This window comes from Equus przewalskii, chromosome 1 (genome assembly GCF_037783145.1).
Source record: "Equus przewalskii isolate Varuska chromosome 1, EquPr2, whole genome shotgun sequence".
In the NCBI taxonomy this organism is placed as follows: domain Eukaryota; kingdom Metazoa; phylum Chordata; class Mammalia; order Perissodactyla; family Equidae; genus Equus; species Equus przewalskii.
The window spans coordinates 126,031,607-126,049,056 of NC_091831.1; the positions used below are offsets into that span (position 1 = coordinate 126,031,607).

The 17,450-nt window shown below is 55.1% G+C and overlaps 1 long non-coding RNA gene across 1 annotated transcript; it reads right to left on the minus strand.

Annotated features, from left to right (window-relative positions):
• Positions 1–6,315: 6,315 nt before the first annotated feature.
• On the minus strand, positions 6,316–15,249 carry LOC139083827 (uncharacterized). The gene is made up of 3 exons (XR_011540791.1): positions 12,451–15,249; positions 10,398–11,108; positions 6,316–10,076 (listed from the first exon to the last, which is right to left on the minus strand). It is a non-coding gene; the product is annotated as an uncharacterized lncRNA (long non-coding RNA).
• Positions 15,250–17,450: the final 2,201 nt, after the last annotated feature.

Below are 17,450 nucleotides of genomic sequence, written 5' to 3' on the forward strand. Positions count from 1 at the left end.
GTGGAAGAGAATTACACAGAAGTGTTTGGACTAGTGCAGCAATGAAGCTGCTACTGCAGATGATGCTCTCAAATTCAGACCATAAAGGATGGAGGTGTTCCTTTCCAAAAATCATTGATTTCCATTTTCTTGATGCTTAGAAAGCCTTCGAGATGCTGTAGATTAGTTTTCATGGTGGACCTTGAATGGTAACAGGCAGTAGGGACGATTTTGGAGAACTTTCAGGAGCCCTCAGACATGGCTTGTCAGTGCCTCAGGCTGCCTTGGCCTTTCAGGCCCTAAATCCTTGTGCTGCCCAAGCCCCCAACTCTTTCTCAGCCTCCTCAGTCTCCTCCCTCCTGGCAGAAGCACTGCATGTTATGGCAAAAAGCACACTCCTGTTTGTTTCTTATTTATTTATTTGTGAGGAAGATCAGCCCTGAGCTAACATCTGTGCCAATCTTTCTCTTTTTCCTTGAGGAAGATTGTCTATTCTATTCATACACACACACACCCTTAACATTATAATGTACCTATTTCCGCATGGTATTGAATGTCGGCACATCATCATAATTTTAAATGATGGTTTAATGTGCCATGAAATGAACGCATCATATGCCAGCCCCACCGCTTACCCTCTCTGTGCCTCACTGTCCGCCTCTGTGAAATGCAGACAGGAAGGGCCTCCTTGTGAGTTCCTTGTGAGGGTTAGGTGTGATTACGTGCGCGGTAAGCACTCAGTGAGTGTTAACATGGTCGTTATTGTTATCACTGTATTTCCTAATTGTGGACATTTACATTCTAGCTTTATTCTATTATGCATCACGCTGTAATGAACTCTCTGTTCATGGGAGTTCTGGGGGGCATCAGGGAGGGTGTTCTACTCCCACCCCCAGACTAATCACAGCCGTGATGGTGACAGTGACAGAGTGAGCAAGCTTTGCTGGGCAGACCCCTTGGCTGAGAGTTTTTTTAGGACAGCAGGTGTTTGCCTCTAGAAGCCTGGGAGAGGGTGGTCCTGGAGGGCTCAGAAGCTTGACTGATGAATGAATGAATGAATGGATGAATGAACAAAGAAAGAAAGAAGACAAATGACCAAATGGGGAAAATACCTGAACTTTTATCATAGACAAGGGATTAATGTCTCAAATTTATTAAGAACTCTCCTAAAAGTCGAGAAAGAATAAACCAACAACCTTCTAGGAAAATAAGCTAAAAATGTTACCAGACAATTCACAGAAAAAGAAATGCAAATGGCTCATAACGGTAGGAAAATAGGATCAACATCGTTCAAATAAAAGAAATGCAAACTGAAACTCTTGAAGGTACCATTTCCTACCTCTCAGATGGGCAGAAGTCCTGCAGACTGGGACACGTTCTGCGGAGCAGCGGGCACTTTCCTGTGCAGGCGCTGGGAACGCGGAACCGTGCAATCCTTTTGCAGGGGAATCTGGCCGAAGCTGGGAAACTACATGTGTGTATTCGACCTGCGACCCACGAGTGCCCTTGCTGGGAATCTGCTCCAGCAGGTGTATCCAAGGACGTAGGCACAGGCTTGTCATTGCAACTCTATTTGTGATAGCAAAAGACCGGAAACAGGGAAGACGTCTGTCGGAAGGGGACAGTGGTTGTCGGCACCGTGGAGGACTTGCTGTGAAGAAGAATAAGGAACGGAAAGATCTTGACAGACTGCTGGGGGCGAGATCATGGGCAAGATGCCCCACGAATGAAGCAAGAAGGAGAGAGGTGTGACCGTGTGTGAGCACTCATCTGGGAGAAGAAGGGACAGATACGAATATATGCGTGTATATGTCTGTCCGCAATAGATGCACGCACACGTATGTGTGTACACATATATATAAATCGATGTAAGGATAAAGCGTAGTTTTTTCAATGAACAGTTACGGGAAGGGGGAATTGGATGAGGAGGACCCAAATAAAAGTTAGACCTTTCTAAGTATACTTTATTTTGTATGATAGACTTTGGAATCTTAAACAAAATCTAAAATTTTCCAATAAATTCACAAAACCTGAAAGCAAAATGAAGCCAATAAATCTCAGCCTTGAGTTACTGCTAGAACCACAAAGAGAAGGGCTCTTCCGAACGACCTCCAAGCAGAGTTTCTACAGTGTTTTCACATTACTTAACAATGAAGCATAATATCCACTCAAGCAGAGTAACGCAAAGACACGTAAACATTGTCTTTATGTAACGTAACCATAATATAACATAACATAAACCAACACACTGGGTGCACCTTATTTGCATCCTGAGTCAAACAAACAAGTTGTAAAACAAACAAGTTGTAAAAATTTAGTCATTGTGGGGGAGGGGTGATGAACTGAGACAGGCCTTGAGGCGGTAATTGCTGATGCCTGTTGACTGGTGGGCAGAGGGCAGAGCCCTTGCTCTGAAGGGTATTATCCCAGTGGGGGACACAGTTCCTTCCCTGGAAGACCCTTAGTCTAACCTGATGGGGGAACACAGACCTCACCCCAAATCGTTCCCAGGCTGGCGAACCCCGGACTCCTGCTTGTGGCTCCCCAGCTTGACAACCTCCCCAATTTGTGGAGCCTTTATAATAGTACCCTAGTTTCTTGAAGACAGAGTTGCAGAGGCAAACGTGTTGTAACTATAGCTAGATATGTGGAGTGAGAGGGACAAGGTGGGTCCAAACTTGTGAGGGGCAGGCCCAGATGTGGCAGCTGAGGGAGGTATTAGATTAAAAAGGGAAAGAAAACTGTTCAAGAAAAACTTTCTGAATGACCCAGCAGGGTGATTCAACATCACTGAAGGGCTGTAGGGGGCGCTAGAAGAACGTAAGTATCCATGGCTGCTCAAGGGAGCAACCCAAACCTGGGAGAAGATTCTGGATGTTTCCAAACACAGCCTCCCCGGGGGCACGTGTGGTACTTCACCTGTAAGAGCCGAATGGGCGTCATACCCGCTTCCGATGGTCATTAGAAAGATCAAGTGTGATCACGTGCATGAAACAAGACAGAGGAGTTATTTGCAGAAAAAGGATGCCTGAGCCAGACAACCAATGGCATTGGGTCATGACACACGTTACTGTTCTAAGCCAGTTCTTGCAGTGTAGTGGAAGGTGCACATGGAGTCAGAGATCTCTGGTTTCAACCCCGTCTTCCCCACTGCAGAGCTGTCCTGCCCTGGCAGGCCTGGGCCTGCTGAGGAGGGCCCTGCCCGGGATGGGGCCTCAAGAACTATGGAGGCACCTGGGCACTACCGCCGAGCATTTCGCCTTGGACTCAAGTCCTGGTCATGCTACCTACAAACGAGCGGACCCTAGTCAAGTGTCTTCACTTCTCCATACCTCGCTTTCCTCTTCTGTAAAGCAGGGACACTATGCCTGCATCATGGGGTTCAGTGTGCGTGCGTGGCTGGTCAGAATGTTCCCAGCTGCCTCTCCCCAACTCCAGCTAGCCCCTCAGCTCCTCCCATCCCAGAGACTTTGCGGGTGCAGAATCTGAGAGAAGGGGAGAAGGGAGAAGCCCGGCATGACCAGGCCCAGAAAGGGGAAGGGACGGAGCCAAAGGCTCCCAGGAAATTAGAAGCAGAGCCAGGTTGTTTCCTGGAGGGGGTGGCCCCCTGGAAAGCCAAGGGCCTCCCTGCACTTACTAGGGCTTCTACGTCTCAATGTGCGTCCCTGGACCTCATCTGTGACTCCTGCCTTCTTCCCTCGCCTTCGCCCAGGGCGCCTGCATTTCCTGAGATCCCAGGGAGCGATTGTCTCCAAGGCCTGAGGAGCTGCTGTGGCCACACCGCATAGTCCTGTTCTCAGGACGCTAGACAAACAGAGGCAAACAGAGGAGAGGCTTTGGGCCGCTGTGAGGTCTGGAGAAGGCGGGCAGTCAGTGCCAGCACCCCGAGGCCCCAGCCTGGGGAGCATCCCGCTAGGAGAGTGTGCAGACAGGAGGGTAGGAGAGAGGGAGCCTGGGAGGAAAACACTAGAAAGCTTTAGGAGGGATGGCCCTAAGATGGGAAGCTAACTGCACAGCAGTGGGCTCGTGGAGTCAGGGCCCCTCTCTCCAAATAGCTGCTGGAGGTCTTTGGGACAATTCCTGGTGGCTCCTGCTTCAACATATATCCAGGCCTTATCTTTTAGTGATTCACTCTGACATATTTATGGATGAATTAATATAGCTGGGATTTGCTTCAAAATCATCCAGCTGCCGGGAGGGGGGAAAGATGTCCTTGAAACAAAATTGGCCACGAGCTGATGATGGTTGAAGCGGATGATGGGGCCGTGGGAGCTCCTTGTGCTATTCTATTTTTGTACATGTTTGGCGATTTCCATTATACAAAGTTCATACGGCCAGAATCAGCCGTTTCTCTCCAGCTCCGTGCTCTGGTCCTCTGGCCTGGATGCCTGCAGAAAACCTCCCAGGCCTGCCTGCTTGGGCCGGGCCCCTCCAGCCTATTCTCAACATGGCCACCAGAGGGGGCCTGTCACACCGTCAGCGTGCGCGCTCAAACCCTCCAGTGGCCCCATCCGGCTCAGAGTACCCCGGCCCCCAAGCCCACACTCTGTCCCATCCCTGTTACCTCTCAGGCTGCTCTGAGCCACACGCACCTGCCTCTCCAGCCGCCTACAGTCTCCTCCATGACCCCTAGGCCCCTAGGTGCTGGAGGGTGTGAGGGAGGTCTGACTTGACCAGACTCAGCCACCCCTCCTGACACTCCGAAGGTGCAATATTGCAATATTGGGACACAGTTATACTTTCAAAAGAAATCTGCCATTGTTTATCTGAGTTCAAATTCAACTAGGCAACCTATCCTTAAAAGACTACAAGCTCATACCAAAGGAACCACGTTGTCATCTTAACACTCCCAGCGCCCAGCACACCAAGGTGCCCCCTCCTAGCAGGCAGTTGCAAAAATCATCCTTTGGGCTGATGCACCTCCTCGCCCAGGTGCAAGGATTTCAGGCCCACTCGCTTCGGTGGCAACGTGCCTTTTGTGGTGCACAACCTTCCCAACCATTCATGGCAGCCCTGCAGGGAGCCAGAGAAGCAGGTGCTTCCAGAATGAGATGGAAACAGTCCCCCCAGCTCCTTCTCCCTCTAACGGTGAGCAGGGACCGGGAGGGAGGGACCCTGCCACGGCTTTGACTGGCAGTCCCCTCTGAGTCCTTTTGGATTTGGGCCCAGCTGGGAGAGGTCTGAATCTTTGCAATGCCCCGCGGTGGTGGGTAGAGGGGCCCCATGCCAGGCGCCAGCTGCCCCCGTGGCCCGAGGGTGCCTACTCGAGCCATTCCAAGTAAACATTTGACCAGCCCGGCCCCAGCCCTCATCCCACACCAACACTTGGCCCTTGTTCCTGGACAGGCCCCTCTGTGTCCTGTCCTTTGTGGCTGACATTTCAGCCGGGCCCTGGAGGGGCTGGGGTGACCTCGTGCCTCATCCCCATTCTGCAGACAGGCCTCAGGGAGGTGGTCCCTGTGGCGGCGGGCACTTGGCAGGGGAGTCCCAGCAGACGGGCCGTCGCCAGCCTGGGCCGGTCACCCCCCTGAACACTCCACGTGGGCTGCGGGGCTGTGGAGCCCGTGGGTCTGACGGTAGAGCCATGGGGCCGCCAGCTGACTCGGCTGCTTTGTTCCAGGCCTGGAGTGGTCTGAGCGCGGCAGAGGACTGTGGCTCCTTCTTTGCTGAGAAGCCACAGATAAGGCCGGCGACAGGGCCTGATAAAGCGTCTGTCAGAGGCTCCCTCCCAGACAGGCCCCACTGTTCCCGCCGGCCCCAAGGGCCCCTGCAGCCCAAGCCTGGCTCCAGAGTTCAGCCCCTCCCTGGAGTCGGAGCCCTTCTCTGCCAGAGGCTGAGCAACAGGCTGGCAGACCCCTCCCCACCCAGGTCTTCAGTCCAACCCTCAAAAGTTCCTAAGGCCTCTGGGCCCGAGAGTGAAATAAACTAATCCCCTGATTGATTCCCATGAAGAGAATGTCAGGAAGTGCGCTGCTCTCAATGGAATTCCAGACTGCGGTCCTGGGGACTTGGGGGGTGGGGTAGGAGGGCCTGGAATCTCTTCCTACAGCCCTCAAATGACCTCCCCAGTCACCTCCTTCATGTCACAAGAGCCCACTCTATGCCAGGCTCTATGATGGGTAAGGGACCCAGGAACAAATAAGGCATGGCCCACGGCCGCAGGAGCTTCCAGGCAGAGGGCACTGGAAGGTCCATCCCACACGGACATCACCCAGGCCTCCATGCCAGGCCTTCCGAGGGGGCTGGCCTGGAGTGGGAGGTGCACGGAGGGACACCTAGTCAGCCTGGGGGCTCCTAGAGTGAGACTCAGGGCCAAAGGGCTGGTGAATGGAGAGCCGAGGTGCCCAGGAGCAAGGAGTCTGTGGCGTGATGGAGGCGGCACAGCCCTGCCCTGGGGGAGGCCCAGTCTGCTGCGGGAGCTGGAAGGCACCTTTGCCCAGCCCAGAGAATCAGCTCTTCTGAAGCCGGGCCCCGTGGTGTCCTGAGCGAGACAGGAGGGGGTGACGGTTCACCATGTACCTACCTGGCCGAGCAGCCCACCCCTCGAGCTGAGTTGATAATAAAAGTACTCCCCCCACTGATACTCTTCAGAGTGGGAGGCAACACTCACCCCGGCCTTTGCTCAGGAGGGGCCCTGCCCCCATGGGCATGAGGGGGAAGCTTGGATGGTGGCCCAGGCAGGCCAGGCCTTCAGCCTCTCGCCCTCCCCTAACCACAGTCTTGCTGGGCTCTGTGGCCGACTTCCTGTGTGGCCTTCGGGAAGTCACTCCCCTCTCAGGGCTTGGGACAATGACTTCGGAAGAGTGTGGAAAGGTAGGAGTTGTACAGCTGTCCCCAGCCAGTTGATCCTGGGGGCATTGTGGACATGGGTCAGTGGCAGGTGGGGGTGGGGCTTTGCCGCTCCACTGCTGGGTGATCTTGGGGTCCTCAAGCCTCTCTCTGAGGCATCTTGCCCATCTGCAAAGAGAGGGGCTCCTCTCAATGCCATCTCATAGGCCCCAGGCTGGGAAAGCTGAGCGCTCCCTACTCCAGGGGGACCTGAGTGCCAGCGAGTTGTCACATCTAGTGATAAAGACTATAATTTTCTCATCACAAAGCAAAGCAACAGAAAAAATAAAACAAACAACAAAAAGGGGGAAAAAAAAAGCCGCGGTCCCATTCCATCCCTCAGTCCCAACAGCACGGCATCATCTGACCCTGGCTCATGCTCCGTCCATGACGGTCCCTGGCAGTCCACGGTGGGACAGGATGGGAGGGGCCTGTGTGCTGGAGGGTGCTCCTGTCCCTCAGGGTGGCACTGGGGAAGCTGGAACGTCCCCGAGTCCTGTTCTGGGACAGGCACATCCACGCTCTCCATCTCATTTACTCTTCGCCAGCTCTCCAGCCAGGACGCTTCTTCTCCTTTTGACCTTTTCATTGAGGTATAAGACGCATAGCACGACCCGCAGAGATCTCCGCTTGTTAACTTTTACACACATATAAACCCATGTGACACCAACCAGATCGCGATACAGAAAACTTCCCTCCAGCCTCGCCCAGTCAGCACCCCTGAGGGTAACTGCTGTCACCACAGATTAGCTTCACCTGTTCTTGGACTTCTTATGAATGGAATGACACGTGCCAGTTCCTGGCTGCTTTCACTCGACAACACATCAGATTCACCCACGTCAGTGCGTCCATCCATCAGTCTTGTAGTTTATGTCGTGGCTGGGTATTACTCCGCTGCACGACGGTGCCATGCCTTATCCAGCCATTCTTCTGCTGATGGACGTCAGCGTTGATTCCATTTGGGGGCTATTGTGACTGACAAGTTGCCTTTGGGACGTGAGCATTCATCTCCCTTGCCTGTGGACCTCGGAGGGCCCTCCTGGGTGAGGGCAGGTGGATGCTGAGCTGTCACAGCTATTTAGGCAGTAGGAATGCATAGCCCATTGTACAGATATGGAGACAGAGGTTCAGAGAGTTTAAGTAGCTCAGCCAAGCTCACGCAGTTACTACGTAGGTGAGCCTGGTCTGGAATCCAGAAATTTCCGACACCAAAGTCTTCTTGGGGAAGGCCAGCTTCCTTGTCCATCTTTTTAATCCTGCTTTTTAGAGCAGGTAAAGGGGGTGCAAGGGTGGAGGGAGCCAAAAGAGAGCGGAAGCTAAGGGGTGTCCCAGACAGCCTGCTCTGTAGTTGGCTTCTAGGGATGTCCAGGCCACCTCGGGAGGGCACAGCTTCACCCGAGGGTGACGCAGAACGAGTGGGGCACTCAGAACCACACAGGGCACAGCCAGGCTGGGCCCTCGCTCTCCAGTCTCATGTCCTCCCTCTCTCCCCACTCGCTCCAGCCCCACTGTCTTCTTCGACATCCCCCAAGGATGCTGAGCACATGCCTGCTCCCCGCCTTCCACCTTCAGCTCCCTCTTTCCAAGCCTCTCCTGCCCCAGACACTCACAGGGTGCATCCTCCACTTTGGGGTGGCCTCTGCTCAACTACCCAATCTAAAAGAGCACCCCTATCCCGTGCTGTCCCCTCCCCCTTTTACCTCCGTCTGACAGGACATATTGTGTCTGTTTGTTTACTGCCTGTCCCCCACCTAGAACGAGAACCCTGGAGGGTGGGCCTCCCCATCTTGTTCAGTGCTCCACCGTCAAGGTGTGCAACGGTGCCTGGCACCTGATAGGCTCTCCAGAAATACTTGTTGGATGAATGAATGAATGAACGAACGAAAAGCAACCCCTTGGAGCAGCTAGTGGCAAAAGTCCCAGGCCAGGAGGGGCTTTTGTTGCCAGACTGGCTGCTGATGTCCAAGTCCTGAGACTAAGCTGCACCACGGCATTGGTCTAGAGCCGCTGGGCATGGGGTGGCAGGGCCCAGCTTGAACATGGTGGCCTCCAGGCGTGGCCATGACTCAGCTATCACAGCCAGCTCGGAGGGGAGCGAGACGGGCAAGGGCGCCAGTGTGCATCTGGACGCTGCTGGGCTGGCCCTTTAGGATGGGGGGAATTTAGGGCTCCCGAGTGAGGGGGAACCGATGGCCACACACCTCCCCGTATGCCTTTACCCTTGTGGGGGCTTAGAGATCATCTTCAAAACAGGCGGGGCTGGGAATGATTTGAGGGGTCTGGGAAGTTTCTGCCTCCCCTCCACCCCTGCCTAGCATATATTCTTCATTCCCCACTGCTACTTGCTGGCCTGAGAGCCTTTGCTGCTTCACGTTACAGCTCTGGGCCTCAGTTTCTTCCTTCTGTAAAATGGGTGGGACTTGGCCATGAAGGACAGTGAAGAAACAGCCCTAGTTCATGCCGGCATGAAGTCTCATACCCCAGAACAACTGTGTGTTGTCTGACAAAGTCCTGCCCTCTCTGGGCTTCACACTCCCATATGTCAAATGAGGGAGTATGGTGGAACCATCTCTAAGGACTGAGATTCTCTGCTGGGTGAAGTGAATGACCTCCTGTCCTTTCCTGAGGATGAGCAAGTTTAACGGGGGAGGAAGGGAGGGAGCTAAGGGAAGAGGTGAGGAAACGAAAGGTGAGCTGCGGCAGTGTCACGCCTTTGCCCTGCCCTGGGCTTGCTGGAGGCTCCTCTCTGAACCCCCCAATGCCTGGCTGAGATTGGACAGTGCAGCGTGGGGGCGGGGTGGCTGTCTGTCCTACTGCTTCCCTCTCTTCTATAAACAGGGCTCAGACTCCCAGGGGTGACCAACACCAGACCACAGTTGGGCCTCGTCTCCGAGAGTTTGTTCAAGCTGCTCACCGTTCTACTTGTCTCCTCATCAGCACTAAGACGGGGGAAACGTAAGGCCACTTTTCACTCCAAGTCAGAAAGAGACCCAATTTTCAGATGTAGAAACTGAGGGCTTCCTAGGGATCCCACAGACCATTCATTTGAGCATGTAAGTATGCCCAAGCCTGGGCTTGCAACACGTCAGTGTGTCAGTGTCACCTCATTGAAGTCTCATACAAACCTGTAAAGAACATATCATTATCCTCCCCATGTGATAGATGGAAGAACTACCACTCAGAGAGGTTAAGTGACTTGTGCAAAGTCACACAGCTACTGAGTAGCAGGGCCAGGCTCTGACTCCAGATCTGCTCTTCAGGCTTCCTTCCTGTGGATTGGTGGAGAAAGGGGAGTGGTCGGTACTTCTGGAGACCAGGAGCCTGAAACAGTAATTCTGCCAGCCAGGGGTAGTGGGGGAGGCAGGGCCTTTGCACCTGCTGTTTGCTCTGTCCAAAAGCCTTCCCCTAGGTCACTGCCCTGCTCACGCCCACACTTCACTCAGGCCTCAGCTCCCAGGGCCCTGCATGAAGACCTTCCTCCCAGGATGCTGAGTCTAAAACAGAACTCCTCCCACTCTCCTCACCCCTTTATTCTTCTCCATGACGCCTGTCACCATCTGAAGCACCCTCTGTGCCACTGACTCGTTTACCGTTTGCTTATTGCTTGTCTCCCCTCAGAATGTGAGACCGTGTCTGTCTTCATGCTGTAACCCCAAGGCCTAACACAGTGCCTGGCACAGCAGGCGTTCAGCCATCATTCACTGCGGGAAGCCGTGAACGACTGAGGGCCCTTTTCCCTAAGAAGTGAAAGAAACGGAGCATCCGTCAGCTGCCAGGCCCGGAGGAGAGGGGCGACCCACGCGCGCCTCACTGCCTGCGGAGATGCTGTTAACCCGTTTCACGGAGGGGCACTTGAGGCTCCTCCAGCATCAAGGACCCACGGATGGTCCCCCAGGGTCGGGGCACGTGACCCCGAGGCCGTCTGGCTCCAGGCCCAGCGCTCCTTTTTGGAGTGGGCGCGGGGCCCAGAAAGGGGCAGGGGTGCCCCGGCCCGAGCCCCTGCCGCTGGGCTGTGCGGCCGAACCCTGGGCCGGGTCCGGACCCTCGCCTGGCGCCTCCGGCCCCCGGCCCGCGCGGCCTGGCTCCGTCCCCGGCTCTGTTCCCGGCCGCGGGCGCTCGGGACGGCGGGCTCCCCATCCGCGTGCACCGCGACTTCCCGGCCGCCGGCCGCTCTGCGCTCAGCCGAGGACGCGCGGGCCCCGCGGGCGGCGGGCGGGGCGCAGCCGGTCCCGTGCTCGGCTCTCCGGCGGCCGCCGGGCCTGTGTCATCCACCAGGAATTTCTGTTTTCCCCTCCGCGGGGCTGGAAGAAAAAACAATAATTAGGTCACTGGGCAGGCGGCAGAGAGGGTGTGGGACAGGCCAGTGGCGCCCTGTTGGGCAGGGAAGGGTCTGGGAGGAGGCTGGGGAAGGAGAGGCCCCCGCCGCGCTCCCCGGCCCCTTCCTGCCCTCCCCGTCCCCCCTGCCCGGGAGGCCGGCGGCGGAAGCGGCGGCATCTCTGACCGTCCCCGCCGTTCACTCCTGGTGCATTCATTCCAAGCACTTCTTTGGGCACTTCTCTGGGCACTTCTCGTGCGCCAAATTCCGTGCTAGGCGCTGGGACTGAGCGCTGAACGAAAGAGAAGGAAGGACTCGGTAGGAAAGACCGACGAGCAGAGACGCAATGAGGCCCAGCGAGGGAAGGGCTGCCCGGGGCTAGGAGGTTCGGGGGACTATGCTTGCCAGGAGAAGAAGGGGTGGGAGGTAGCCAGGGAAGGCTTCCTCCAGGAGGTGGCACCTGCACAGAGGCCTGGAAGAGGAGTGAGGATTGGTCAGGCCAAGTGGAGCGGGAGGCAGGAAGGGTATCACGGGTGGAAGGAACAGCATGTGCAAAGGCTTGGAGGTAAGAGGACAGCGCACGTCACAAGGACTGAAAATACAGTAGAGAAGCATCGTAGGAACTCTTAATTCAGAATGTGACTCCAGTGATTAAAGAGACATACTTTTGTTTCCAAGAGGCCCCTAAACACAAGCCAGCTACTTTATGCTCAACTGAAAATATAGCCACCCGTTTCTACACTGGAGGAAAATTGCTTTGGACTTACTGAGAGGTACTAGGTCCGGGTACTGTACCTATGGGCAGTTTACGGGATCTTCAAGGGTCGTTTGGACTAAGCATATTTCTTACCTTTCCCTCTGACCTTAAGCCAACTCCCTGGGAAAGATGGGAGGCCAGAGCAACCCCATCTGGCTGTATTGTTCAAAGTATGAGTGATAAGACTAGGGAGGTGGGCAGGACTGGAGCATAAAGGGTCTTACAGGTCAAAGTAGGGGGTTTAGACTTTATCTTAAGGGAACTAGGGAGCAATGGTTTGAAGCGGGGGGAGGGGACAGGACCGGATTTCTGGAAACTCATAGCTGATAACAGGCACCGTTTATGTGGCTGGTTATGTGCCAGCACGGGGCTGAGGTTTTACACACATCTCACTGGGCTTGACGACGGTCTTAGGAGAATGTTTCTTAGTCCCATTTTATAGAAGAGGAAACAGGCCAGGGAGGACATTGGCCCCAGGTTACCTGCCCAGGAAGGGCAGACCAGAACTGAAATGTGCTGGGGGGCCCTGTTCTGGGCGGTCTGGTGCGAAAGAGGGCAGCTCTGTCCCTACCCTCAAGGAGCTTTTTGTCTGCTGGAGGCCATGGTGTGTGACGTATTAGTCAGAGCCATGTCAGAGTGGAGCTGGCTTCTCTCTCCCGTGACGACCCCGGGAGGATTGCCCAGGACTGGAACGTTGATCTTTCTCCACGAGGCTGTCTAGGCACCCAGGCCCCGTCCACCTCGTTGCTCTGCCATCTGGATGTGTCCACGTTGGCTCCCTCCGCATCCACATTCTAGGCCGAGGGAAGGGGAGGGAGGAAGTGTGTCCTTTCTCCTTAGGGAACATCACTTCTGCATCTTCAGCTGTGTCTGTATCTGCAGCTCTATCTGTCTCTGAATCCACATCCACATATGAATCTGCGTCTGTATCACGGATCCACCAGTTACCTGGTATCCAAAGCATCAGCTTTGAGGATGGAAGCTTTAGTGCCAAAAAAAAATACACCAGCCCCTGGCGGCGAAGCGTGGAAACACAAAACAGACGGCAGGGAGAATCATTTCACTTCCCATTGACTCCTATTGGTCATTTCTTAACAAAAATATTCCTGCCTGTAATACTCGATTTACCTGAACAAAAGGAGAAGCTTTTGGTACAGTTATGATAAAAGAAATGAATTTTTTAAAAAAATGTTTCCTTATGAAATTGGGGTGTGTCATTTACATCTGTGGGTTTTATGGGTCAGCAGATATGGAAGCTGCCTGGCAAATGGTTGACAGACGAACGAGACAGGGCCCTGCCCTTCCTGGTTCTTTCAGCCATGCCGCGCTCCCTGAGAGGAGGCGGTGCCCGGTCAGGCAAGCAGGGTCTCTGCAGAGTGACCTGGTCTGTCTTTGGGCAACCATCAGGAGAGCGATTTGGGAGACAGAGAGGTTCTCAAAGTGTGGTCGTCCGCCAGCAGCATCAGCACCTGGAACTTGTCAGAAATGCAGATTCTCAGGCCCCGCCCAGGCCTACATCAGAAACTCTGGGTTGGGGCCCAGCTACCTGTGTTTCCACAAGCCCCCCAGTGATTCTGATATAAGCGGAGGTTTGAGAAGCACTGGCCCAGGGCCCTCACCCTGCACTGAGAGTTGGAAAACCTTGGTTCTAATCCCGGACCTGGCGGTCCAGGCTCCGTGACTTTGGGCAAGTCAGGTGCCGTCCCCTGGGCCTCTGAGCCTTTAGGTGTAAACTGACGAGGTTGGCCCTGGGAGCTCGAGGTGAACCACATGGTCCTTCCTGCCTGGGACAGCCGGTGACCTCCCAACATGACTGCTGGGAGGGGGGCCTGGGTCTGAAGGAGGGAACGAGGCCGTCTTTGGAGGGAGGTGCTCTCACTTTAAAGCATTCTGGTGACAGGAATGTGGAAGTGGAGTCACGTCAGACTCCCTTGAGTGTCCTCCTGGGGTGAGGCCCCAGCAGGAGCCATGCAGTCCTACCCGTACACGGCTCCCTGTCATGTGAGAAGGAAGAGGGTTCTCAGTGCATCTGGACCAGCCACGCACCAGGAGCTGGATCTGGTGAGTGCTCTCACCAGATGTTGCCCATCTTTCTGCCTGGGCCCAAGACCCCCAAATCTGGCACTCCCAGGTCGTTACTAGAAGTGGAGACAGCAGAGCACCGGATCTCTGCTGGCCGAGCACATAGGGGAGACCCTTTGCCCATCTTGTCCTGCCTGGGACTCCTGCCTCCTCCATGCAGGGTATCTGAGAACAGTCAGGCTGTGGTCCTGGCATCTGAGGATGAGCTCCATCTCCTGACCCCAGGACCATTTAGGCTTCAGTCGGGGCAGGGCCCTGACTCAAAGTCTCAGGCCCCAAAGAATAGGCCTTGGATGGCACAGGTGCCCTCCTGGTGGGCACTTACCCTGGTCTGAGCCTGAGGAACCCAGGCTGAGAACCACTCATGTCTGCCTTCTTTTGATCCCCATTCCATGAGATTCTGTCTGAGCAGGACTGGTGTGGGGAGGCAGCCTGGGGTGTGGTAAATACAGATCTGGAGCCTAACTCAGGACTCTGGGTTCCAACCATGGCTTTGCAACTAACACTGACTTTATGTGTTATGAGTTTAAAAAAGCCAGTCTCCCCTCTGGGCCTCAGTTTCCTCATCTGGCCAATGGAGTCATAATATGTGCCTGACTTTGATGCTCAAGAATGAGGCAGGTGGAAATGCCCTGACAAGTCTTGGGTAGGATGCCCCATCTTCTTGGGGCTTGTGGGTAAAGAGCCTGGACTTGTGTTCTGGCTTCACAGCTCTCCAGCTAGATGCCCTTGAGCAAGTCACGGGACCTCTTGAGTCTCAGCTTCCATGTCTGTGAAATGGGCTGAACTCCCAAGCACGGCAGAGGAGAGAATGATGGGAAAGGCGCCAGGCACCCTGTAACCACTTGATTTTTATGTGTCGAATTAGTTATCCACAGCCGTGTAACAAATTGTCCCCAAAGTCAGCAACTTAAAACAACACACATTTGCTATCTTCCAGATTCCGTGGGTCAGGAGTGTGCGCATGGCCTGGCTGGCCCTCTGCCCCGTGGTCTCTCCCAGGCTGCAGTCAAGCTGCTGGCCAGGACTGCAGTCATCTGAGCTTGACGGGGGACGGATCTGCTTCCAGGCTCACTCACGTGCTTGTTGGCAGGAGTTGGTGTCTCGTGGGTTGCTGGACCGCAGACCTCTGTTCCTCACTGGCCTTGCTGGCCTCGCTGGCTGGTGGCCAGAGGCCTCCCTCTGGTCCTTGGTGCATGGGCCTCTCTATTGGGCAGCTCACAACATGGCAGCTGGCTTCACTCAGAGAGAGCAAAGGGTGCCCAGGATGAAAGCCGTGGTCTGTGTGTGACCTAGAATCAGAAGCGACATGCCATCATTTTGCTGTATTCTCTTTGTTGGCAGCAGTCGCTGAGCTAGCCCACACTGAAGGAAAGGGCACTGCACAGCGTGTCCATACAGTGGGCAGCGGCACGGGGGCCACCTCAGGAGCTCCTGACCGCACCTGGAAAGCCCTAAGAGAGAGGGAGCTCTAAATGGGGGGAGATCCTGGGAGAGGCCAAAGAGATGTGCTCCCTGGGAGGGGGGCTCCTAAGACAGGGTCCCCAGGGCCTGCCCACCCTGATTTTTATCTTCACGGCAGGGCCTGTCTGATGAGGGTCGGGGGGGGGGGTTGATGCGGGAGCTGCATTCCAGGGCTGGGTACTTAACATTCCATTGGAGCTCTCAGCTAATTATTGCCTGGCCGGCCCAGGCCTGGACCACCCGGCTCCCATGAGCTCCCATGGCTTGGCCGGAGGATTCCCATGGCTTTGTTCCTGGGTCATGTCAAGAGGCCCAGAGATGGACTGGACTTAACCAGGGTCACACAGCAATGAGTCAGTGGCAACACTGGGGCTAGAGCCCAGGTCCTTTCACCCATACTTGTGAGCAAGGGGCAGAGAGATGTAGCAGGAGCTTTGGGGCTGAGCCTCCTGGGGGCGAGGTGGAGCAGGGCAGAGCTCAGGCAAACGACTACTTCTGAGCCTCCAGCTCCTCACCTGGAAAGGGGAGTTTTCCCAAGATCCCGTAACATGTGATAAAGACTCTCTCCTCGACCAAACTTCAGACGAGCTCCTCTGAGTCCTCTTTTCAACTGGGCCTGTCCCTAGGCCTTGTCTTAGGCCACCTGGCCCAGTTTAAGCAGGAGTCCTGCTAAGTCGGTTTAGGAGGAATCCCCCTACCCTTGCTGTCTCCTCTTGGTAATTTTCCATCCTCTGAGCCCTCCTCCTGCTTGGGGGCTGCAAATCCCCAGCTGTCTTTGCTGCATCCAGAGCCGAGCCCCGTCCGTCCCTGCTGTTGTGATGGCCTTGACACGTATCGCAATGGTCCTGAATAAAACTTCCTTCCCCACTGTTTGAACCATTTTCACGTGTCAGAATAACTTTTTCTTTAACACATGCATCCTATTATATATGTTCCAGTCCCTTCCCTGTGCAAAGGGGCCCCAGGAGGCACACAGTGCCCCGTCCTTGGGTGGTGAGAGGGGAGTCCGGGCTTGGGGCAGCCCCCTCTGTCCCAGCCCCAGGAACAGGTGAAGGACTTGGACAGCAGGAGGCCTAGGCCTGAGAAAGGCCAGTGGGGCAGAATTCTTTGGATGCCCTTCCCGCCTTCTCCTTCTCTCCCAGTTGGGCCCACTGGGCTCTGAGGGCTGTGAAGTGAACATTGAGGGCCGAGGGAGCAAGACAGCGTGATGGGGTTGGAGGAGCACGGTCGCAGAGGCAGGAGCTGAGAGGGGCCTTGAAAGCCAAGCAGGACTCAGCCTGTGACCATGGAGGCAGGGCGTCCCCAGTCAAGGCACAAGCCGGCAGAGGCATGGAAGTGGGTGGCACGGGGCGCTGCGGGCCCAGAGGACGGGACCTCACATGTGTGGGAGAAGCCTGTGGCGCTGAGGATTCTGGGAGGCCGCTCACCCCTCCACTGCCGGGGGCTCCGTGTCAGGGTCCTGCAGAGAGAGCCGCAGGCAGGCAGCCCACACCTCTCCCCTACCCAGGTGATACCCGCCTGCTCTGCCCCTCTTTCCTCAGCACCCAACTCCTGGGGTTCCGTCAACCTCCCCCAAAGAGTGGGTGCTCTATTGTCAATAAAAATCATGTAATCTGTTAAACAGATTCATATACACAGCGCACAAAGTCAAAATCTCTCCCTCCTCTAGCGTCCCCCAAGCCCCCCGTTCCCCTCCCGGGGCACCTTCGCTAGCGCAAGTGTATAGACTTTTTGTCCTTACACAAACGGCATTGACTGCATTCACATAGTGCACCTTGCTTCTTTCAGTCATTACCACGTCTTGGATTATTCCATACCAACCCATGTCATTCTTTTGACACCTGCATAGTATTCCATTCTATGAATATACCAGCGTGGATCTAATTTATCTCCACAATGGCAGCAGATTCGTGCTGGCACCAAAACTTCTGTCAATAAACACGTGCAGAGTGTCTCCTACAGCTCGGGCACCGGCACATCCTAGAGACACAGGGGCGTTTGTGGCCTGGTCCGTGTGAATGGGAG